We start from the raw sequence: 25,940 nt of genomic DNA, 5'->3' as shown, positions 1-25,940 counted from the left end.
GTGTGACCTGAAATGTTTGCAATTTCCAAAAATAAACACTCTAGTGTTAGAATCTAGTGATATTATGTCTGGTGTTGCAAACAATGTAAAGTATGTTTAGATAGGTGTAACCTCGAGCCAAACATGTTGATGTTTAATCTGATGGTATCCTGCTATTGACACACTTGTTTATGCAAGACAACGTGACCACAACCGTAATTAATGAGGCAGTCTAGACAATGCACAGGTAGGGTAGATAGAGCAAGTGTTTGGCGGTTGTAACCCTGTCTCACACTTTTATGTTCATTCATTCATATATGAAAATACACCCTGTGCGTTTATGCAAATGAGGCATGTATAATTTTCTTTATTTTAACACAAAATATTTATTTTAAATACCTGCTACAATGAGAAAATGTATTTAAGTGCATTCTAAGAAAAAAATATTAATTCATTATATAATTCCCAACCAAAATCCCTGAACTAAAAATATATGTGCTATATTTCAGTCAACATCTGATGGATTATATATATTTTTTTAAATTGGCGAGTATGTTCATCCGTTGTCCAACTGCATTTATTAGAATTGTTTTTACAACCTTGTAACAATTTCAATGATCATTGCTAATTGATTTCTTACCACGCATTTGACTCAGAAATACAATACAAAAACTATGGAAAACTGTGAGGCTCGATCGTTCTTCAAGATGTTCCAATATTCATAGATGAACAGCAGGGTTAAATAATAATCAGGAGTAAATGTCAGTTGTCTTTTCATAGCCGACCAATTCAGAGGTCAAGAAAGCAGGTGCAGGAGGGAGAGGGGGAAAGAGGGAGAGTGAGAGAGAGAGGGTCAAAACAGTAGGTTTAGGTCAACACAGGCAGAACAGTAGAAACTGGATCAGCAGCACGACAAGGAGAAATGGGGACAGCCAGAAGTTGTCAGTCCAGGTAGTCTTGACAACAGCCTCGCCACGCTGACACTCAACACAGGGGTTGCCCAGGGGTGTGTGCTTAGACCCCTCGTGTACTTCCTAATGATCCACGACTGTGTGGCCACGCATGACTCCAACATCAAGGTTGGTAGGCCTAATCACCAACGGCGATGAGACAGCCTACAGGGAGGAAGTCAGAGAAGTAGCAGTGTGGTACCAGGACAACAACCTCTCCCTTCACGTCAGCAAGAACAAGAAGCTGATCGTGACTACAGAAACGGGGGGGGGGGGGGATAAAGAGCTTCAAGTTCCTCGGTGTCCACATCACTGAAGACTTAACATGGTCTTCTCACACCAGAACAGTCGTGAAGAAGGCACAGCAATGCCTATTCTCCCTCAACAGGCTGAAACGATGTTGCATGGCCCCTCAGATACTCAGGCACTTTTACAGCTGTACTATCACCATCTGGTATAGCAACTGCAAGGCCCATGACCGGAAGGCCCTACAGACGGTGGTGCAGACGGCTCAGCTCATCACTGGGGGTGAGCTCCCAGCCATCCAAGACGTGCATACATGTCTGAGAAAGGCCCGAAAAATTGCCAAAGACTCCAGCCACCCCAGACTTGGACTGTTCTCCATGCTCCTGTCCGGCAGGCGCTACCAGTGCATCATGGCTCAGACAAATATACTTCTAAACAGCTTCTATCCCCTGGCCATATGACTGTTAAATGGCTAACAACTACTGCTCTCCCTCTCCCACAGACTATCCACACTGACTCTGCCCATCCACCCACTCAGTCAACCTACTCTGCTGCTAAAATGATTATTGATGAGATGTATTACTCCATTATGCTGATGTCCATTGTTCACAATTTGTAGATTTGTTATTATCACTACATTGTTGGAAAGAGCTCTCAATGAAAGAATTTCACTATACTGACACACTATACCTGTTGTGCCATGGGCACGTGGTGAATAAACATTGAAACAAGACCAACCATGCGTACACAGGCAGCTGCAGTTCCAACCTTGTCCAGTAGAGTGCAGTAGAGGACAAGTGTCATCATGGGGCATCACCAGAATCATCAGACTCTACAGACATTCAGCTCTCCTTGGTCCAAGAGGCTGAGACAGAAGCCTATCTCTGGGTCAGCACCCCAAAGAGAGAAAGGGAGTTGACGAGGGGGGTGGAATAGAGGGCCCTATAAGTGAATGATCTGCTCATCTTGTATGCGTCCCAAGTGGCACCCTATTCCATATTAAGTGCACTAAATTTGGGCTTTTAGGAAATAGGATGCCATTTGGGAGGCATACAGTGACCAAACCAGGCTTTTTTTCTGCTGTGCAGACTGCAATAGCATCTAACTGTTCTTGAACAGCTCTGCTGCTCTTTCTTTAAGCCTGCTTTTACATGAATGTATCAGCCTCTGTGTAACCTTAGTCACTTTCTATTGAAATTCTAAAGCAGTAACAATTTGATACATTATAAAACAATCACAGAATGTATGAAGTTTAACTGAACCTCTTTAAGCTTTCAATATTTCCTGAGCTAATATATTTTAATGTGCCTCACCCCACCAATGTAATTTTATGATAATCGAATGTGGAGTTGTTTACTGTTATGTTGCTCTGTGTAGAATTGTAAAACAAAATAAATATCAAATGTATGTTGCAATGTTGATGACACTGATTACTCAATGTATTTATTTACAGTATATTACAAATATGTCTGCCTCTGCGTTTTTTGTGTGCATTGGAGACTGATAAATCAAGCTATGAAACACTGAACTACAAATCACACAATCCAATATGACAAAACACGAAATAATGAAAGGATTCCAGGGTGAGTAGTAGATTTGTGCCAGCACAGAAGGATAGGCCAGCGAGTGATTTATGCTTCAGTAAGGTTGGCTTCTTAGCGTTCAGAGCAATGGTTATCAACTGTACTGCAGAAATGGAAGGTAAATCACAGTAAATGTTGTGGTGGCAGCTGCAGAGATGTATTTGGGTATACGAGATTTGACTTCAAAAGAGTTACAGGGTGTTGAGGGGTGGTGTCCCGTCCTCCCAGGCCGTTGGCATGGTGCAGAAACAGATAGGGTCAAAGTAGTGGAATGGGGTGGTGTGTTTTTAGCTAGTGTAGGTGGTGGTGTCTGGGCTATATTTAACTTTCTTAGAGTAACATTACTAATGAAGAGAATTTAATTTAGTTAGGCTGTGACTGGCCTCACACTCCAGTACAGTAGGTGGCGGTGTATGCACCTACAAGTTGGATGTGCTCCACCAACCAAATTCCAAAAAGAAGTAGACAAAACACTGAAGTACACTTTAGAATAAATCAGCATTAGGACTGCTGTACTTCACATACACAATTGGTGTTTTAAATAGCCAAAGTTTAACACGCATTTAGTTTGTGCACAAGTAATTGCTCTTATTTTGATTGGAAGATTTGTATTGTGTGTTGTCTGGAATTTGAAATCTAAAACACCAGAGATATCCATATTTAGTCTACCATTCACATGCTAACGATAGAATATGCTAAAACCAAAGACAGTACAGTATGAAGATAGGCAGAAACTGCTTCTCCAAAATAAATCCTTGATCACACTTGTAGGCAATATCATGGTGGCATTGGCTAGCTAAGCTCATGCGCAGAAACACATCATCGGGTCTCAAGGTCGTCTCACCCCGAACTGTGCATGTGCAGGCCATCAAATCAAAGGCACTCCTTCAATTTAAAGTTGTTTTTGACTCAAATGAAAATGTGTAATTTTGTCACTTTCACAAGGTTGGTGTAATAACATGTCCAACTATACTGAACAAAAATATACACGCAACACGTTAAGTGTTGGTCCCATGTTTCATGAGCAGAAATAAAAATCCTAGAAATTGTCAATACTCACAAAAAACATTTCTCTCAAATTGTGTGCACAACTGTGTTTATATCCCTGTTAGTGAGCATTTCTCCTTTTCCAAGATAATCCATCCACCTGACAGGTGTGGCATCTCAATAAGACGACTAAACATCGTGATCATTATACAGGTGCACCTTGTGCTGGAGATATTAAAAGGCCACTCTTAAATGTGCAGTTTTGCCACACAACACAATGCCACAGATTTTGAGGGAGCGCACAACTGGCATGCTGACTGCAGGAATGTCCACCAGAGTTGTTGCCAGATAATTTAATGTTCATTTCTCTACCATAAGCCACCTTTAATGTTGTTTTAGAGAATTTGGCAGTATGTCCAACTGGCCTCACAACTGCAGACCATCTGAAACCACGCCAGCCTAGAACCTCCACGTCCGGCTTCTTTACCTACAGGATCATCTGAGACCAGCCAGCCGAACAGGTGATGAACCTGAGGAGTATTGCTGTCTGAAATAAAGCCCCTTTGTGGGAAACAACTCATTCTGATTGGCTGGATCTGGCTCCCCAGTGGGTGGGCCTATGCCGTCCCAGGCCCACCCATGAATATGCCCCTGCCCAGTCATGTGAAATCCATAGATTAGGGCCTAATGAATATATTTCAATTGACTGATTTCCTTATATGAACTGTAACTCAGTAAAATCATTGAAATTGTTGCATGTTGCATGTATATTTAGTTTCATTATACTTATTACATTGACTCAAATCTAGATTGTGCCTTTAGATTTAGCTAAAATGAACAACTATCAAAGATTTTTTCATGTCTCTCATTGACTTCTCAAACCCAGTCCCCGGCCTGGTCTGCTTGGTCTATTTCACAAGCATTCCCAGAAGCCTTGCAATGTTGAGCCTCTGGGTTTAGAAACTGTGCTAAAACCGTGGTGCTCTCTGACTATGATTGCACATGCCAACCAGAATGTCCAGCATGACAATTACACATTGTCATATTTGATGTGATATGTTAGTTAACTTCTTGAATCTACTTGAGACGCACATGTCCCAAGTAGGCACCTGGAAATGCAAATGCGCTACGCTAAATGCTAAATGTACTCGTTAAAACTCAAACCTTGATCAAAATTCACAAGCAGGGTATTAAATTAAAGCTACACTCGTTGTGAACCTAGCCAGCAAGTCAGATTTTTAAAATGCTTTTCGGCGAAAGCATCAGAAGCTATTATCTGATAGCATGCACCCCCCAAAATGCCAGCTCGACACGTAAACAACAGATTTTGCGATAGACGGCGCTACCCAAAACGCAGAAATAAAATATAAAACATTCATTACCTTAGACGAGCTTCTTTCTTGGCACTCCTATATGCCCCATAAACATCACTATTGGGTCTTTTTTTCGTTTAAATCGGTCCATATATACCCAAAATAGCTTTGTATAGAAGTAGTGTCATTCAGAAAAATTCATCGTTTTTAAACGCTGCGTAATTTTTTAAAATTAAAAAAGTCGACGATAAACTTTCACAAAACACTTCGAAATCCTTTTGTAATCCAACTTTAGGTATTAGTAAACGTTTATAATCTATCAAAACGATTACAGGGCGATGTCTCTTCAATAGGTCCTCACTTCAAAAACAATGCAATCTGATCTCTCCTTGAACTGCATCCGGGTGAAGACTGGAAAACTTGGGGTCAGACAGATGGATTTTCCAACAATTAATTCGATTGAAAATTAGTACAATGGCGCCATCGTGCGGAATTTGTATGAAGTGCAGGCAAATTTCCATTAAATTCTGTTCTCCTTTAACAACTGGTGGAAGTGACTTATGGAAATTATTTTTTGCTTTCAGAGAGCAGTTTTTCTTGCGTTTTTCAATGAAACACACGCTCTGTTATAGTCACAGCCGTGATTTAACCAGTTTTATAAACTTCAGAGTGTTTTCTATCCACACATACTAATCATATGCATATACTATATTCCTGGCATGAGTAGCAGGACGCTGAAAAGTTGCGCGATTTTTAACAGAATTTTCAAAAAAGGTGGGGGTAGATTTAATTAAACTAGCTAAATGCTGAATTATGATAGTTACAAAGATACTGACCATACTGTACCTCTCTGATAGCTACAATATATATAATAAATAGTTCTACAGTATTTCTTGTCCATCTCGTACTTCTTGTCCAATAAAACCAATGAGCGAAACCAGCCTTATATCACTTGTGTAATTTAATTTAAAACAGAGATGAATTCAGATATTTATCTGGTTGTGAAGATGCATTGGCCAAATTAGTTAAAGGGACTGTCAGCGATTGGGTGCAGTGTGAAAGTGGAGTCAGGCGCAGGACTCAGGTATAGAGTAATCCAACTGAGTTTACTCAAAGAATAAAGCAAAATTCCAAATAGGACCATACAACACAACTCTAACACAAACACAACCACTACGACATGAACAATCACGGACAGAACAGAAATGCATGTCAGATGGTTAAATAGGGAATGTAATGAGGGAATGTAAAACAGGTGTGTATGTAATCAGACAAAACAGAACGAAACAGAAAAATGGATCGGTAGTGACTAGAAAGCCGGTGACGTCGACCGCCGAACACCACCCGAACAAGGAGAAGGGCCGACTTCAGCGGAAGTCGAGACAGTGCAGTCAAAAACTAGATTTTAAAAATTTTTTAAATACATATTTCCACACTATGAGGTTGAAATAACACCGTGAAATTGTGAAAATTATTATGCCCTTTTAGTGTAAGAGTTTTATTGTATTTTTTTTACCCCTGGAGTTTCAGCCTGTTCAGGTGGGTTGGAGTTTCTGGCCCACAGCATGACATCACAATCTGATCTGATTATTCTGACCAATGACCAGTCATCTTTTATTTACGTATGTATCCTTCTACTTTAAAAAGAGGTAAGCGTGGTACGCTCTACAGTCTAGACTAGTGGTTCCCAAACTTTCTATAGTCCCGTACCCCTTCAAACATTCAACCTCCGACTGCGTACCTCTAACACCAGGTTCAGTGCACTGTCAAATGTTCTTTCTTTCCATCATTGTAAGCCGATACATACATTTATTAAACATAAGAATGAGTGTGAGTTTTTGTCACAGCCCGGCTCGTGGGAAGTGACAAAAAGCTCTTATAGGACCAGGGTACAAATAATAATATTAGAATAATCAATCATTTTGCTCTTTATTTAACCATCTTACATATAAAACCTTATTTGTTCATTGAAATTTGTGAATAACTCACCACAGGTTAATGACAAGGGTGTGCTCGAAAAGATGCACTTAACTCTGCAATGTTGAGTTGTACTGGAGAGAGTCTCAGGCTTAAATCATTTTCCACACACAGTCTGTGCCTGTATTTAGTTTTCATGCTAGTGAGGGCCGAGAATCCACTCTCACATAGGTACGTGGTTGCAAAGCACATCAGTGTCTTAACAGCGTGATTTGCCAAGGCCGGATACTCCGAGCGCAGCCCAATCCAGAAATCTGGCAGTGGCTTCTGATTAAATTCAGAAAGAGGCTCTCTTGTTCAGATATTGGTAAGTGGACTGGAGGCAGGGCATGAAAGGGATATGCCTGCACGTGTGTTACCACTCCACTATGTCTCCTAGTCATGGCTTTTGCGCCTTCAGTACATCTTGACCACCAAAGTCCATTTGATGTCAAAAAGCTGTCCAGTACCTTAAAAATATAATCTCCTGTTGTCCTGGTTTCCAGTGGTTTGCAGAAGAGGATGTCTTCCTTAATTGACACCCCATAAACGTAACGGACATATACCAGGAGCTGTGCCAGGCCCATCAGACTCACAACTGTCAGTGTCCATGCTAGCTGGGATAACAACAAATGTTGAATTACTGATGCTAGCATTGGATGTGATCGTGGAAGCAGAACAACTTGTGTCGTTGACAGGTGCAGATGTAGTACTGCTGGTAGTAGAAGTACTACCAGTAGAGCTGGCATGTCTCTCTATGGACGAGGGCCTTACTTTTTTTTAACCATTTATCAATTTTCAAGCAAACGGAATCAGCAGAAGCTATGTTTGGATACATACAGACAGTTAGTGGAATTCCCACGAGAGAGTAACGGTTAATGTGATTGGATGTTAATTATTTGACTAGGCTACCTGTATTTGTATTTCATTTAATATTTGGCAGTGAAACAAGGCTACTCAGGTGAGAATTGTTTTTGCTGAAAATGTGATAAAAATGTGATCACATTTTTATTTGGCGAACCCCCGACGGCATTGTGCGTACCCCTGGGGGTTTGGGAATACATGATCTAGACGATCCTATCCACCAATCAGGGATTTGTATATAAATATATTAGGGTTGTCAAACGATTAAAATACATTTGAGTTAATGACATTAGATTAAAAATAAAATTGCTCATATTTGCCCACAAAGAGAGATTTTTCAAATTAAAAAGCAGTGCATTGAGTTAGACATACTATGAATTGATTGTAAGGGTCAGAAAACACAAAATTGTCTACATCAGAATGCTTATTAAAATGTTCACCATAAACAACACAAAAGTCTCCTTAACATACAGCTATTAATGCTCCCAATGTTTAAGTAGGCTTACTCCCTCCTATCAATGTTCTTGAAGTTTAACACTTGAGCACAGCACACACATTCTCCCTCCCTCCCTCCCTCCCTCTCACACACACACACACAAATATTTAGAGGTGGAAACTCCGTGGGAATTAACGGAAATAAATTACTATGAATACCATTTAAATGTAGATGTTTTTTGCATTGGATATACAGGTATTTACCATATCATATGGACACAGAAACATAAACCTTTTACCTTATCATAAGTAGACATAATTGCAAATTATTAAATAGTTCCAATTGAATTTTTTTGGTTTGTTTACAAATTGAACTTTAATTAAATGAGTTGACTCTTCACATGGGATGATTTCACTGAACAACAAAATAAAGGGAATATTGAATGATCCATCGCATCTCCCGAAAACGTTTTCAACATCTGTAAAATGATAGTCTAGAAACTAAAGCTTTGGCTGTCTTCCTCTCAGGCTCCATGTCTTCTTCTCCCTGGACCTCCTCAATGTCCACCTCTTGAACATCAGACTGAGAACATCAAACTCTGAGGCCTCATCTTCAATGTCACTTTCCAACCATGTTGAGGGTGGCTCGTTGTCAGGCTCAAAAAGCCTCAAATTTGCCCAATTGGCCAATTTTTCAACCCTTGTATTGGTCAGCCTGTTGCGTACTTTGGTGTGTGTGTTCCCAAACAAGGACGAGTTGTGCTCTGAGGTGGCTGATGTTGGTGGGATTTGGATGATGATGATGGAGGCAACAGGGGAAAGAGCCTCAGATCCAAAGTCCCTTCCAACAGGTGGCTCATTAGATATGTTGGCATGGCTGCCCTATTGCATCTCCATCCCAAAGTCCTTGCTTGGAAGAGTACTTTGCCAGACTGCCAAGAACCTGGCCCTCATCCAGGCCAAAGTGGCGAAACACGGTAGTGAGGACACCATAGACCTTGTTGATTTCTGCACCAGACAGGATGCTCTTGCCAGCATACTTGGTGTCCTACATGTACTCTGCGGCGTGTATGGGCTTCAGGCAGAAGTCTTCACACTTTGATGTATTTCAGAACTGCAGTTTCCTCTGCTTGGAGCAACAGTGAAGTGGGCAGGGCAGTACGGATTTCTTCTCTTACATCTGTAAGCAGATTCTGAACATCAGGCAGGATGGCATTGTCTCCTTCAATCCGGGCAATGGCTACTGCTATAGGTTTCAGGAGTTTCATGCTGCTTACCACTCTCCGAAAATACATCATGCAGGATTATCCTCTTGATGGGGCTGTCCATATCGGCAGAATGTTATGGCCATTTCTTGGAGAGACTCTTTCCACTCCAGGAGACTGTCAAACATGATGACAACACCACCCCAAAGGGTGTTGTTGGGCAGCTTCAATGTGGTGCTCTTACTCTTCTCACTTTGACTGGTGAGGTAGATTGCTGCAATAACTTGATGACTCTTCACATATCAAATCAAAGTTTATTTGTCACGTGCGCCGAATGCAGTCAAATGCTTACTTACAGGCTCTAACCAATACTGCGAGAAAAAAAGTGTGTGTGTAGGTAAGTAAAAGAAATAAAACAACAGTAAAAATACATTTGAAAATAACAGTAGCAAGGCTATATACAGACACCGGTTAGTCAGGCTTATTGAGGTAGTATGTACATGTGGGTATGGTTAAAGTGACTATGCATATACAGTGGGGCAAACAAGTATTTAGTCAGCCACCAATTGTGCAAGTTCTCCCACTTAAAAAGATGAGAGAGGCCTGTAATTTTCATCATAGGTACACTTTAACTATGACAGACAAAATTAGAAAAATATCCAGAAAATCACATTGTAGGATATATAATTAATTATAATTATGGATGAAAATAAGTATTTGGTCAATAACAAAAGTTTCTTAATACTTTGCTATATACTCTTTGTTGGCAATGACAGAGGTCAAACGTTTTCTGTAAGTCTTCACAAGTTTTTCATACACTGTTGCTGGTATTTTGGCCCATTCATCCATGCAGATCTCCTCTAGAGCAGTGATGTTTTGGGGCTGTTGCTGGGCAACACGGACTTTCAACTCCCTCCAAAGATTTTTCTATGGGGTTGAGATCTGGAGACTGGCTAGGCCACAGCAGGACCTTGAAATGTTTCTTACGAAGCCACTCCTTCGTTGCCCGGGCGGTGTGTTTGGGATCATTGTCATGCTGAAAGACCCAGCCACTTTCATGTTCAATGCCCTTGCTGATAGAAGGAGGTTTTCACTCAAAATCTCACGATACATGGCCCCATTCATTCTTTCCTTTACACTGATCAGTTGTCCTGGTCCCTTTGCAGAAAAACAGCCCCAAAGCATGATGTTTCCACCCCCATGCTTCACAGTAGGTATGGTGTTCTTTGGATGCAACTCAGCATTCTTTGTCCTCCAAACACGACGAGTTGAGTTTTTACCAAAAAGTTATATTTTGGTTTGATCTGACCATATGACATTCTCCCAATCTTCTTCTTGATTATCCAAATGCTCTCTAACAAACTTCAGACGGGCCTGGACATGTACTGGCTTAAGCAGGGGGACACGTCTGGCACTGAAGGATTTGAGTCCCTGGCAGCGTAGTGTGTTACTGATGGTAGGCTTTGTTACCTTGGTCCCAGCTCCCTGCAGGTCATTCACTAGGTCCCCCCATGTGGTTCTGGGATTTTTGCTCACCGTTCTTGTGATCATTTTGACCCCACGGGGTGAGATCTTGCATGGAGCCCCAGATCGAGGGAGATTATCAGTGGTCTTGTATGTCTTTCATTTCCTAATAATTGCTCCCACAGTTGATTTCTTCAAACCAAGCTGCTTACCTATTGCAGATTCAGTCTTCCCAGCCTGGTGCAGGTCTACAATTTTGTTTCTGGTGTCCTTTGACAGCTCTTTGGTCTTGGCCATAGTGGAGTTTGGAGTGTGACTGTTTGAGGTTGTGGACAGGTGTCTTTTATACTGATAATACGTTCAAACAGGTGCCATTACAGGTAACGAGTGGAGGACAGAGGAGCCTCTTAAAGAAGAAGTTACAGGTCTGTGAGAGCCGGAAATCTTGCTTGTTTGTAGGTGACCAAATACTTATTTTCCACCATAATTTGCAAATAAATTCATAAAAAATCCTACAATGTGATTTTCTGGATTTTTTCTCATTTTGTCTGTCATAGTTGAAGTGTACCTATGATGAAAATTACAGGCCTCTCTCATCTTTTTAAGTGGGAGAACTTGCACAATTGGTGGCTGACGAAATACTTTTTTTGCCCCACTGTATGATGAACAGAGAGTAGCAGTAGCGTAAGAAGAGGGGTTGGCGGGTGGTGGGACAGAATGCAGATAGCCCGGTTAGCCAATGTGCGGGAGCACTGGTTGGTCGGGCCAATTGAGGTAGTATGTACATGAATGTATAGTTAAAGTGACTAAGCATATTAGATAAACAGAGAGTAGCAGCAGCGTAAAAGAGGGGTTGGAGGTGGGCACACACTGCAAATTGTCCAGGTAACCACTTGGTTACCTGTTCAGGAGTCTTATGGCTTGGGGCTAAAAACTGTTGAGAAGCCTTTTTGTCCTAGACTTGGGACTCCGGAACCACTTGCCATGCGATAGTAGAGAGAACAGTCTATGACTGGGGTGGATGAGGTCTTTGACAATTTTCAGGGCATTCCTCTGACACAGCCTGGTGTAGAGGTCTTGGATGGCAGGCATCTTTGCCCCAGTGATGTACGTACGCGCTACCCTCTGAAGTGCCTTGCTGTCGGAGGCCGAGCAATTGCCGTACCAGGCAGTGATGTAACCGGTCAGGATGCTCTCAATGTTGCAGCTGTAGAAGATCCTTTTGAGGATCTCAGGAACAATGCCAAATCTGTTTAGTTTCCTGAGGGGGAATAGGCTTTGTCGTGCCCTCTTCACGACTGTCTTGGTGTGGATGTACTTTGTTGTTGATGTGGACACCAAGGAATTTGAAGCTCTCAACCTGCTCCACTACAGCTCCGTCGATGAGAATGGGGACGTGCTCGGTGCACCTTTTCCTGTAGTCCACAATCATCTCCTTAGTCTTAGTTACGTTGAGGGATAGGTTGTTATTCTGGCACCACCAAGTTTCTGACCTCCTCCCTATAGGCTGTCTCGTCATTGTCGGTGATCAGGCCACTGTTGTGTCGTCAGCAAACTTAATGATGGTGTTGGAGTCGTGCCTGGCCATGCAGTCGTGGGTGAACAGGGAGTACAGGAGGGGACTGAGCACGCACCCCTGGGGAGCTCCAGTGTTGAGGATCAGCGTGGCAGATGTTATGCTAACTACCCTCACCACCTGGGGGCAGCCCGTCAGGAAGTCCAGGATCCAGTTGCAGAGGGAGGTGTTTAGTCCCGGGTTCCTTAGCTTAGTGATGAGCTTTGAGGGTACTATGGTGTTGAACACTGAGCTGTAGTCAATGAATAGCATTTTCACATAGTTGTTCCTTTTGTCCAGGAGGGATAGGGCAGTGTGGAGTGCAATAAAGATTGCATCACCTGTGGATCTGTTTGGGCGGTATGCAAATTGGAGTGGGTCTAGGGTTTTTGGGATAATGGTGTTGATGTGAGCCATTACCAGCCTTTCAAAGCACTTCATGGCTACGGACGTGAGTTCTACAGGTCGGTAGTCATTTAGGCAGGTTGCCTTCGTGTTTTTAGTCCACAGGGACTATGGTGGTTTGCTTGAAGCATGTTGGTATTACAGACTCAATCAGGGACATGTTGAAAATGTTAGTGAAGACACCTGCCAGTTGGTCAGCACATGCCCGGAGCACACATCTTGGTAATCCGTCTGGCCCCGCAGCCTTGTGTATGTTGATCTGTTTTAAGGTCTTACTCGCGTCGGCTACAGAGAACAGGATCACACAGTCGTCCGGAACAGCTGATGCTCTCATGCATGCCTCAGTGTTGCTTGCCTCAAAACGAGCATAGAAGTGATTTAGGTTGTCTGTTATGCTTGTGTCACTGGGCAGCTCGCGGCTGTGCTTCCCTTTGTAGTCTGTAATAGTTTGCAAGCCCTGCCACATCCGACGAGCATCGGAGCCGGTGTAGTATGATTCAATCTTAGCCCTGTATTGACGCTTTGACTGTTTGATGGTTCGTCGCAGGGCATAGCGGGATTTCTTGTAAGCTTCCGGGTTAGAGACCCGCACATTGAAAGCGGAAGCTCTGTGAGAATGTTGGACGCAAATGTCCCACCTGACCAACATCCAGTGAAAGTGCAGGGCACCAAATTCAAACAACAGAAATCTCATAATTAAAATTCCTCAAACATACATGTATTATACACCATTTTAAAGATAAACTTGTTGTTAATCCAACCACAGTGTCTGATTTCAAAAAGGCTTTACGACAAAAGCATACCATGCTAGGTCTGCACCTAGACGCAAAAAACACAGCCATTTTTACAGCCAAAGAGAGGAGTCATAAAAAAATAAGAAATAGAGATCAAATTAATCACTAACTTTTGATGATCTTCATCAGATGGCACTCATAGGACTTTGTTACACAATATATGTATGTTTTGTTTGATAAAGTTCATATTTATATCCAAAAATATTTTTTTACATTGGCGAGTTATGTTTTGCCTCCAAACCAAAACATCCGGTGAAAGTGTAGAGAGCTACGTCAATTTACAGAAATACTCATCATAAATGTTAATGCAAATACAACTTATTTTGTTGGCACTCCAATATGTCCCATAAACATTGCAATTGGTACTTTTGTTCAATTTAATTCCGTCCATATATATCCAAAATGTCAATTTATTTGGCGCGTTTGATCCAGAAAAAAAAACAGCTTCCAAATTGTGCAACGTCACTACAAAATATTTTAAGAGTTGCCTGTAAACTTTGCCAAAACATTTCAAACTACCATTTGAAATACAACTTTAGGTATTTTTAAACGTTAATAATCGATCAAATTGAAGACTGGTCTATCTGTTTTCAATAGAGGACGAGAGGAAACTAACGCTACTTTTCAAGTCTTGCGCAACTCTCAACAGTGCTATCCATTTTCTCGATGGCCGTACTTCTTCATTGCACAAAGGAATAACCTTAACCAAATTCCAAAGACTGGTGACATCCAGTGGAAGCGGTAGGAACTGAAAACAAGTGCCTAAGAAATATTGTTTCTCAATGAGAACACACTGAACAGACAGAGACCTCAAAAAAATCAATTCTGAACGGTCCTTGGGGTTTAGCCTGCTACTTAAGTTCTGTTATACTCACAGACATGATTCAAACAGTTTTAGAAACTGAGTGTTTTCTATCCAAATCTACTAATAATATGCATACCTTATATTCTTGGCATGAGTAGCAGGAAGTTGAAATTGGGCATGCTATTTATCCAAAAGTGAAAATGCTGCCCCCTATACCTTAAGAAGTTAATGCAAACGCTGTGTCAGATTTTTAAAAAGCTTTACGGAAAAAGCACACCATGGAATAATCTGAGTACAGCGCTCAGAGACCAAAACAAGCAATACACATACCCACCATGTTATGGGGTCAACAAAAGTCAGAAATACCATTGTAAATATTCACTTACCTTTGATGATCTTCATCAGAATGCACTCCCAGGAATCCCAGTTCCACAATAAATGTTTGATTTGTTCGATAAAGTTCATCTTTATGTCAAAATACTTCCTTTTTGTTCGCGCATTTAGGACAGTAATCCAAATGCGCAGGCACTAGGTCCAGACAAAGTCAAAAAGGTTCCATTACAATTCGTAGAAACATTTCAAATTATGTTTATAATCAATCTTTAGGATGTTTTTATCATGAATCTTCAATAAATGTTTCAACCGGAGAATTCCTTTGTCTTTAGAAATGAAAGGGAACGGAGCGTGCGCCTGACTGAGCACATGACCTTCTGGCAGACCCATGACTCAATCAGCTCTCATTCTCTCCCACTTCACAGTAGAAGCCTGAAACAAGGTTCTAAAGACTGTTGGCATCTAGTGGAAGCCTTAGGAAGTGCAATATGACCCCATAGACACTGTATATTGGATAGGCTAAGACTTGAAAACCTACAAACCTCAGATTTCCCACTTCCTGGTTGGAATTTCTTGTCAAGTTTTTGCCTGCCATATGAGTTCTATTATACTCACAGACATCGTTCAAACTGTTTTAGAAACTTCAGAGTGTTTTCTATCCAAATCAACTAATAATATGCATATCATAGCATCTGGGCCTGAGTAGCAGGCAATTTACTCTTGTCACACTTTTCATCCAGACGTGAAAATACTGCCCCCTACCCCAAAGAAGTTAAACACACTTTTCTGTAGGCTACTATTTACTAGTTAACAAAATATTATGTCTGTCATATAAAATATATTCACCCCACCCAGTATTGTCATCAAAACTCACCAGAAAGCATGTAGTTCTTGGCTCAGGCAGTGTAGTAGTGTGGGCTCAATAGCATCTCATTAGTGTGCAAGATCTTGAGAATCAGCTGTACATGTGATGGAAGAGTGCACTGCACATGTGATGGAAGAATGCGCTGTGCATGCAGAGGGTTGCAATTCCATTGAATTGGGGATAGTTTAACCAAATTATGCCACAAGACCTAGCATTGCCTTATGTGTATCCCACAAAAAAGGTTCACTGTTATAAGCTAACATTTTTGATGAATTTAAGCAAAATTCTCTGACTTAACTTCCCATGGAATATCTCAGGAAAATGTATAGAAATTTACCGGAAAGTTTGGACCCTTTGCAACCCTAGCTTCAACGAAGAAGCAGGACCTTGGTCAGCTCAAGACCCTAGAGAGGCCAAGGTGAGTCAGCACCATGGACAGCTCTACAGGCACCAACTGGGGCTGGTGATTCAACGCCAATATTACCCACTCCAGGTGCTGCAACCAATTGGCACCAGGAATTGGTCCCACCTGTTCCACCAGTCACTCAGACACTTGGGCAGACATGCAGAGGGTACGCCTAGACCTTAGAAGAACCGGAGTGAGTATGATAAGCACCTCGATCCGACGACAAAGAAGACACTAGGAAATGTTTGACTCGCCTGTGTCTCTCTCTTCCTTTTCTTTGCTGAAATTCACCCAATTTATTGTGGGAAGCTTGTGAAAGGTTACCCGAAACATTTGACCCAAGTTAAACAATTTAAAGGCAATGCTACCAAATACTAATTGAGTGTATGTAAACTTCTGACCCACTGGGAATGTGATGAAAGAAAGAAAAGCTGAAATAAATCCCTCTCTACTATTATTCTGACATTTCACATTCTTAAAATAAAGTGGTGATCCTAATTGACCTAAAACAGGGAATTGTTTCTTGGATTAAATGTCAGGAATTGTAAAAAACTGAGTTTAAATGTATTTGGCTAAGGTGTATGTAAACTTCCGACTTCAACTGTACGTCCACACCCCCTTAATCTATTGCCTTTTGTTAAGTGTTTTTGTTTAAAATGTTATTTTGAAGATGTATAATCTTCTGATATATACATAATTTATTGTAAACATTGATAGTGATACACAGTCATGTTTGGCCTCATACAGCTAAAGTATTTCCATTAAATACTCACAGGTTGTAACAGTAGACAGTGGTAGTTTTGTATGGCTAAAGCTTTATACTGTACAAGGAATGATGGCGAAACCACATAATAAGGAAGATAAATGTATTTACGATCAACTGGTGATTGTTAGGTTTTCCGTAAAGCCATAGGCCTATGCTACTTTCCATCCATTTGTCATGGTGTCGACCTATCAACTGAAGTTTCCTTGCAGCCTTCAGCTTTAGTCGATGATACCATACTGAACTCCACTGGCTGTGTATGATCCATGATCCAGATTGACTTTGCATGAGTTAAAGGTCCAATGCAGCCATTTTCATCTCAATATCAAATAATTTATAGGTAGCAATTAAGTACCTTACTGTGATTGTTTTAAATTAAAATGGTCAAAAAGAAAGAAAAAATAGCTTCTTCTCCATTTCGCAAGCAAGGATTTTGCTAGGGGTGGCAGGGTAGCCTAGTGGTTAGAGTGTTTGGACTAGTAACCGGAAGGTTGCGAGTTCAAACCCCCGAGCTGACAAGGTACAAATCTGTCGTTCTGCCCCTGAACAGGCAGTTAACCCACTGTTCCCAGGCTGTCATTGAAAATAAGAATTTGTTCTTAACTGACTTGCCTGGTTAAATAAAGGTAAAATAAATAAATAGGACTGTCAGAGTGGTCTGAGAGAGGGGTCTTATTGGAGACGCTTAATGGAAAGGATGTGTAACCTGAAAACAACCTGCTATTGGCTATTGGTCTATTAACTTATATAGGAGGTCCAAAAACCCCAGCCTGAAATTTCAGGCTGTCTTTTCTTCTCTTAAAGGTGCATTTCATTTTCACAATTTTAAAGTATTATTCAATCCTCATAGTGTGGAAATATATATAAAACACAGGAACATGTTGGACTGCACTGCCCCTTTTAATTGTTTTATACAACAGACTAGTCCACAATACTGACACTGATCAGAGATAAATATAATTCCACATGATTTTCAAAAAGTATAACAATATAAAAGGGCATTTCATTTTGTGCAGAGGTTGTGTGTGTGGCAAATGGCTTATATTTCTGATGTTGATGCTTTTGCCTAAACTGTATAAGCTGAAATAGCTAGTTGGAGGAACAAGTCTAGTCTACATTTTATGAGTGAAATGCAAATTAGAGTAACGGTAAAAAGTAGCAATTAGAAGTCCTAGGGGCCAGGGAGGTGTCGGATATCAGTTTCGATCCCAGTTTTGAGAAAGCACCAGTCGTACCCAACTCACCAGTCTAGTTCGACCTCCCAGGTGGGTTTCTGTCAGACGACTACAGGGAGAGAGAAGTTGGTGATAAGGTAATTGGCAGAAAGAAACAGGTGGATTGAAACCATTTCATAATACAACATCAACTGAATTGTCACATTTAGGAATAGATCCAGATGTGTCAATAAATGTGCTACTGCGGATGTGTGTAATATGATACATCTGATGGAAATAGCCTACTTTTAGTGATGTTAAACTGCAACCTGGTACAATCAGGCTCAGAAACAACCATCAATCCGTAGAAGTCAAATTGTTTCATTTTGATAGACAGGTTGGGCCAATATCTGTTATTGATCAGGAGATAGATTATCAGGATGGAAATGACGTGTGTGTTTATCCCGAATGTTACCGAACTTAGCCTACCTCCTCTCGTCCAAAGTGGCCATATGGTGGACTGCATACCAGAATTATTTTTGAATTATTTTAACAATCAGACGAAAATACATGGATTTTGTTTTTAGTGTACTCAAGAGTTGATAACCAGATAAGACAGAAATAATGTTAAGAAAAAAAATATGATCAAAGACCAAAACACCTAACCTGAGTGACAGTGAGAGAAGACATCCAAACATGTTCAAGCTGAACAGCAAGACCATTTAAGTCTGACCCAGTGACTGCATGTGAAAGAGGTATTATATTTCCACCACTCTTGTTGTTTTGTTAAAATTATTATTCCTGCAAAATTACTGTTGTCTCTTGCCAAAATGTTGTAAAGATGTTATGGTCATTTGGTAAAGGAAGATAATGTCAGATGTTTTTTACAGAACACTAAACTTACAGATCTTTCCCACATCAGGCACAGTTTGTAAAAATAAAGTGATTTTTTTTATACAGTAGATGAGTTTTGGGAGGAAAGTTTAATTTTTATTGATTTAACCACCAGGATAGTCCACTCACTAACAATTGTCAATGCTGAACGATAACCTGATACAATCAGGCTCATAGTCCCAGTCGGTAGTAGATCGGTTCTGTGCTTGCCTAGATTACCCCATTGGCTCACAGCAAAAATGTGACCCTTTTTAAACTCAATTTCCTTATTGTCTGCTTGTTTTAGTCAATTACAAAACTACATTTAAGAAAAGTACAACATGTTTAAAGATTCCTTTTAAACATTGCCTGCTCCAGACCGTTCTCACTACTCACTAAAAACATGTAATATTGTAGGGCTTCCCTCATGCCACTTTTCATGCCCCTTTTCACGTGGCTGCTGACTATCGAACGACCGGAACATTAAGCTAACCAAGACCAACACAAACAAATAGACTATACAGCTACAAGTGGTGAATGGAGTTACACATGGACTATAGTAAACAAGTTAAATGTCTTACCTGTGATTAAATGTTTTCTACACACAAAGCCTATTTGGACACAGGGTCCCTACATTTCCCACTCTCCCACGTTGAATAGCTTGATGCCACATGTCTTTTCTCGCAGGCTCTATTTTCCTACATGGAAGCATTGCGATCCATAGGTCAGGATTTTTGACCTGGTTACATGTACATTGAACAACAACTTTTCGGCATGTTGTTGTTATTTCTGTGTAACAAAAAAATCGCAAAGAAATTGTCTCTTTTACAACGGGGATAAATGGAAAGAATGTTTGTTTCCCCCAATTTGTGGGAGTGGTCGAGGGAATTCCTTATTTACATGCACATCGACTGGGAGTATATGGATCAGAAACAACAATAAATCAGTGAATCTCAATTCCGCATGAGGTTTGGGTGAATTAGAGGTTATTTGTGTGATCTGTGTGTTAACAGCTTATCTGGTAGGCCTATTGTTCTCTTGCCATGGTTTCTACGTTCAACACCCAGGAATCTCAAGCATTCAAGCATACATAATTCAAGGTAGTTTGCATGCAACTACTGTACACACACACATACATGCTAATATTGTCATCAAGGAAAAAGGTCTTATCTCAAAGAAAAGGGACCAATTGTCATTGGTGTTAGATTGCTGTAGTTCTACATGCCTGGCTTACAAGTTGAAATGGGGTATCACATTCCATGCTGCTAGTGCTGGTGGGGTGAACCTAATGGCTCATCTTTTGGTAATATATTTATACCAGCATGTTCTAATAGCAGCCTCTCTTTGTATGTCTGTCTGTACTAGGGCAGAGACCAGTGAGTCCCCATGTCTGCTGAAGGTGACTCTTCCGGCCGCTTCGACCTGGTCCAAGATGCAGAACCTCACTACGACCAGGTCCCTGTGGGCTCCTTATGGAGGGACCAGAGCCCACCTCCTCCTCCACAATCTCTTGGGGGCCTCAAGGGGGCAGATCTGGCTGTGAGATCGGAACCCCTGCCCTCTCCTCCACAACCTCTTGGGGGCCTCAGGGGGGCAGACCTGGCTGTGAGCTCTGAACCCCTGCACCCTCCTGGACCAGCCTGCTGTGGGCCTTCTACCCCCCTAGCGATGGCGCCTCAAAATTCCTGGACAACGTCACCACGGCCATGGACATCAAACCTGTCCACCGATTCATTCCCCACTTCGTCAATAACTTATTCCGTGGCAATAGTATCCGCGGTAACAGCAAGCCCCCGCCTCCCTCCCCGCCTGTGATGGAAAAAGATTACCTCAAATCAGGAACCACTAGAGGTGTCTGCTGCTCCCCTCCCCTCCCCGGCTCTTACCTGGACCCGTACAGAGGCTCTGGTGGCAGCTACAACTCCAGAAAATAACGTGACGCCATGTTGCTAGGAGCCGAAGCCATCGAGACCATCTCGGATCACACCTTCTGCTCGGTCATGACCTACAGCGAGCGGGCAGAGGAATACCACCAGCGCTATGCCTATATGAAGTCCTGGGTGGGGTTACTGCGCATTCTGCGCTGTGTGGAACTCTTACTGGGTGCTGCCGTCTATGCCTGAGCATGCGTGCACAAGGACGTGCACAAGGACAATGAGTGGTTCAACATGTTTGGCTACTCCCAGTCACTGAAGTTCGGGGGTTAGCGGGTGGCGTGGCAGCCTTCGGGGGCAGTGGATCGGTTAGCTACACTGGACCTAAGTCCCCCTTCGTTCTAGTGGTGGCCGGGCTGGCCTGGATAGTCCTAGACTTGTCCTAGGGGCCCCTGACCGAGTGTGTGATTAACCTGACCTTGGGGGTGCTCTACAAGGCAGCAGGGGTAGTCTAACTACCCCGTCTTCAATAATGGTGTTAACGGGGCGTTTTGCCGCTCAGAGCCCGGCCAGACCGCCGCCATTATCTTTCTGTTTGTTAACATCTTGATCTATTTTGTGGGCGCCAGCGTGTCTGAAGCTGTGGCGCCACAAGGTAGGGCTGAGGTGGGATGGGCTGGCACAAGAGGTGAGGGCGGGATGGGACACACAATTCTTGTGTTATATGACATACTTTGCCTCACCCTTTCCCATGTGTCTTCTTTGTTCTAAGATGAAAACCAGTAGATCTTCCCTGACAATATCTGAGGTGAAGTCACTTAGTACAGTAGTAGAAAATATTATAATCCCCAAGGGCAAATGTCACTCTTCATTCCATTAAACTGATCATGCATAATGAAAACGAAGGTTAGGGTCAATTCCATTTCCAGTCAACTCAGGATGTACTCTAAAATTCCAACTCTCTTTGAAGCTTTTCAATGAGAATTGGAATGATTTGGTTTACTTTCTGAATTAAATGGAATGGACCCCAACCCTGCTGACAACACAGTAACCATACCTCCCTTCCCCATCCTTCCACAGCTGGCTGGGCAAATCCAGGGCCTCAGAGCAGACCTCTCTCCCCACCCTCCAGATGATCCCAGAGGTGTTGGACAGCCACGTTGCCTCTCCAGCCGTCCCTCTGATGATGGAGCCAGAGATGATGAGGACACATCCCTGCAGGACACATCCCCAAACCGGTGGTCATCGCAGACTATGTGGTGTGAGTACTAACCACCTGTTCTCAGACTGATGTACATGTTTTTTTATATATCATGCTCCTGCATTTGTTTGTTGTCATTTGTATCTCTGGTTCCTTATGATGTACTTTGCATTTTCTGCAATTTTGTGAAGGGCTCCTTTGGAAAAATATACTTCGGTATCAATGGAACTTCCCTGCATGAATAAATGTATGGATCTTTAGTACTAAAGGGTAGCTGACTGTGACCGTCTGCTTCTCACTAAACTACTATCTATCTATGGTTATACGGTGCAGAACTCCAGTCCACCAGGGTCACAGCCAAAGTCCTGTTGTTTTTCTTTCTCTCTCTCTCTGCCCAGGAGGTAGAAATACGTTTCTACATAAAAGCATCCCTACTACATAAATGTGCAGATGAGTGTATAAGGGACAAAGAAGCCATTTGAGACTATTGAGATGCACCCATTGTTATTGATGACCTTTACTTCCTATTTCCTGTGTCAACAGAGTACCCGACCATCCGTACGGAGGAGGAGAGGGACCAGTACAAGGCTGTGTTCAAAGACCAGTATTCTGAGTACAAGAAGCTGCACGCTGAGGTCCAGGCCATGGCCAAGAGGTTCGACAAGAACCTGCCTCCTCGGCCCTCCAGCCAACTGGTACTGAGACAAAGAGAGAGACACACACACAAGCATGTCACACACACGCCTGTCACATGCACACACCTCTCACATGTGCACGCACACACACACACACACACACATTTCAAATTCACACACACACACACACCGATCATATTAACAAACACAAAGCGACCGTAACATAGCCTAATGCCCATCATAGTGCGTTTTAGCAATGACTTGTTCAAAGTTAAAATATGTTTTCTATCTTTCTAGAGAAGGAATGCATGAATACCATAGCACTGGAGTACCAGAGGAAGAACGTGGTAAGGGTTTTTAAATCTGCTGGATTTGAGAAATATGTATAGGATCTGGACACACTCCAGAGCTTCAATAATGATCTGTTAAAATAGTTTTTGTTATAGAATATGTTTGTGGAAGATCCCCATTAGAAGTTGTACTGTAGAACCTGTTTGCGTAGGATGGGAGTTTCACATAGTTTCCCTTTCAGCCAAACCAATGATGTGCGACAGACTGATAGCAGGTAAAAGCTCTTCTTCTCTCCACTCATTCCTCAGACTTCCTGTTTGTTTTAAGCAAAATCTCTGTCCCATCTACACACACACAAACATCACAGACTAGGAAATTTGCTAGATGAAAGATCAAATGCAGCTTTTAACACATGAAACTGCAAGACATGATATGGGACTTTTTTCTACTGATGTCTTAGGAGGGTGTTTGTGCGTGTGATGGTGTGTGGCAGACAGCAAAATGGAGAGTTGGAGGCAGTTCACAAAAGTAAGAATGTCACTCATTCTCTTGTTCTCCCGTCCCTGTTGTCAGGACCCCACATTCCCGGAGAATAGGGAGCGTTGCGAGTACCTGAAGTGCAAACTGTCCCACATAAAACACAAGATCAGCGAATACAACAAAGTCATGGACTGGAATAATGGATTCAGCTAGAGCGAGAGACACACATGTTAAAGGAGTCGTTCCATTTTTTTTACTATCATATAGATGTATCCAGACACAATTTCACTCGGTTTTGAAAAACTAACTGCACCAGCAAGACTTCTTCATTGCTCATTCTGCAGTATACGGGCCACGGATAAAAATTAACAAAGGCTCCAAAAAAACGTAAATATGTCCTTTTAGAAACTGCAAAGCTCTCAGTATAGTGACGCAGGTCTTTAGATGTTTTACATATTAAATTGTATAATTCCTAACTTTATCCACAACATTATATGCAATTTTGTTGTACTCAAGCGATACAATTCTGTGTGCGAGCAGGCACGTGCTTGCTCTTATCACAACAATGGGAACGAGAATGCAAAATGGTCCAACAAAATTGAATTGTTCATTTCTCTACCATAAGCTGCCTCCAACGTCATTTTAGAGAATATGGCAGTACGTCTAACTGGCCTCACAACCGCAGGCCACGTGTAACGACGCCAGCCCAGGACTTCCACATCCGGCTTCTTCACCTGTGGGATCGTCTAAGACCAGCCACCCGGACAGCTGATGAAACTGAGGAGTATTTCTGTCTTCATTAAAGCCCTTTTGTTAGGGAAAACTAATTCTGATTGGCTGGGCCTGGGCCTGGGCCTGGGCCCCAAGTGGGTGGGCCTATGCCATCCGAGGCCCACCCATGGCTGCACCCCTGCCCAGTCATGTGAAATCCATAGATTAGGGCCTAATGAATTTATTTAAACTGACTGATTTGCTTATAGGAATTCATAAATTGTTGCATGTTGCATTTATATTTTTGTTCAGTACATTTGAGCTAGAAAATTACATTTAAGGTAAAATATATATTTTTGGAATTTTCATAATATTTATTTCCACGCTTTGAAAATTGGTCCCAAAGACCAGGGTTCGCACCATGGGCGAAAGGACCTTTTCCTCTACTGCCCCTCACCTTTGGAATGCCAGTCTCTATGGGGGTGCCACAGGGTTCAATTCTCGGGCCGACTCATTATGTTTAAGCAATCTGTCAGTCGATGACACAGTCGATGACATGGCACGCAACCATTGATGATGCATACAATGTCTGAGCAGGGCAACGCATATTGGGAACGCAACCAATATTAGCATAGGAGTTTCAGCAGAGAGGAAGAGGCAAAGTGAAAGGTTTTACTCTGCCCAAAATCTGTCCACAAAAATAAGCACACGAAGTAAGGAATTTTTGTATGGAGGTCAACAAGAGAGTGTCGAATTTGGTCAACAAACATTGAATAGGTATTACCTACGTGAGGCTTATTTGATTGAATAGAAGTTTTGTAATCTTAGGTGGTTAAGAATGCACTGATATAAGTGGACTCGTGGCATTTTGAAAACTTCGAAAAAAATAGAATTATATCGGAGTTGTCACTGAGATAGATAACTCATCATGGATATAACCCGTTTTAGCATGGACATAGCCATTGAGGGCTTCCACCATTTAAAAGTAGTCAACTGCGTGGGGATTACTATGACTTGGGAGCAAATCAGCCATTTAAGAAGAAAATGGGCTATTTTCAAATGGAGAGCCTCAATGGCGCTGCCCATGCTTTGACAGTTGCTATAATAGCACAGACAAAGATGAGTCCTCTATCTATCTCTATTGCCTGTTGTTAACACGTGTATCTGTCCTTTCATTGGCTAGTGTGGTCCAACCTGATCTCGCCTCCTCCCACCTGCCTTCCATCTTTGAGGACATGTATTTCCATTGTGAAAGGAGTCGCTGGAATATCTTGTCAATATAATAGACAATCTTTTGTTTCAGCCGACATCGGCAGAGTGGATAATCAAAGAAATGTTTAGTCTCCTCAGTGCAACAGGTGAGTTTGCCATCAATATTCTTGAGAGTTTTTGGTAATAGGCCTATTCAAATAAATGTTGACATATTTATATCAAATTGCTTTCTTCTTTGGATTTTAAATCGTGGAATGTTTATGCTGGTATACATATATTAAGTGAGTCTTCGATAAGCACTTAGACATTTTTATTTTATAACAAAGCCGGAAAATACCATTGCAGAAAATATTTTGGTTTAATTTGATCTTGCACTGATAACATTCTGTGTAAAATATTACAACTTAAATTCTAAACCTTTCTTCCACAATTTGTTTAGTGAGCTTACTACACCCTATTTAGGAACCTGTGAAATGGAGGAGCATTTGATGAAAGTTACATACGTTGTTTTGCTCTCGGACGCCCACAGGCCTCACAGCACTCATTTGAAGGTCCCCTGGTACCAGTTGAAAAAATGTATGGAAGTGTTTACAGTTGAAGT

At 41.8% G+C, this 25,940-nt stretch overlaps 1 pseudogene; it reads left to right on the top strand.

Annotated features, from left to right (window-relative positions):
* Nucleotides 1–1,333: 1,333 nt before the first annotated feature.
* LOC110526921 lies at nucleotides 1,334–23,629 on the top strand (annotated as a pseudogene).
* The last annotated feature ends 2,311 nt before the right edge of the window (nucleotides 23,630–25,940 follow it).

The sequence above is a fragment of the Oncorhynchus mykiss genome, chromosome 6, assembly GCF_013265735.2.
Source record: "Oncorhynchus mykiss isolate Arlee chromosome 6, USDA_OmykA_1.1, whole genome shotgun sequence".
NCBI lineage: Eukaryota > Metazoa > Chordata > Actinopteri > Salmoniformes > Salmonidae > Oncorhynchus > Oncorhynchus mykiss.
This window is presented reverse-complemented; position numbering and strand designations above follow the sequence as displayed.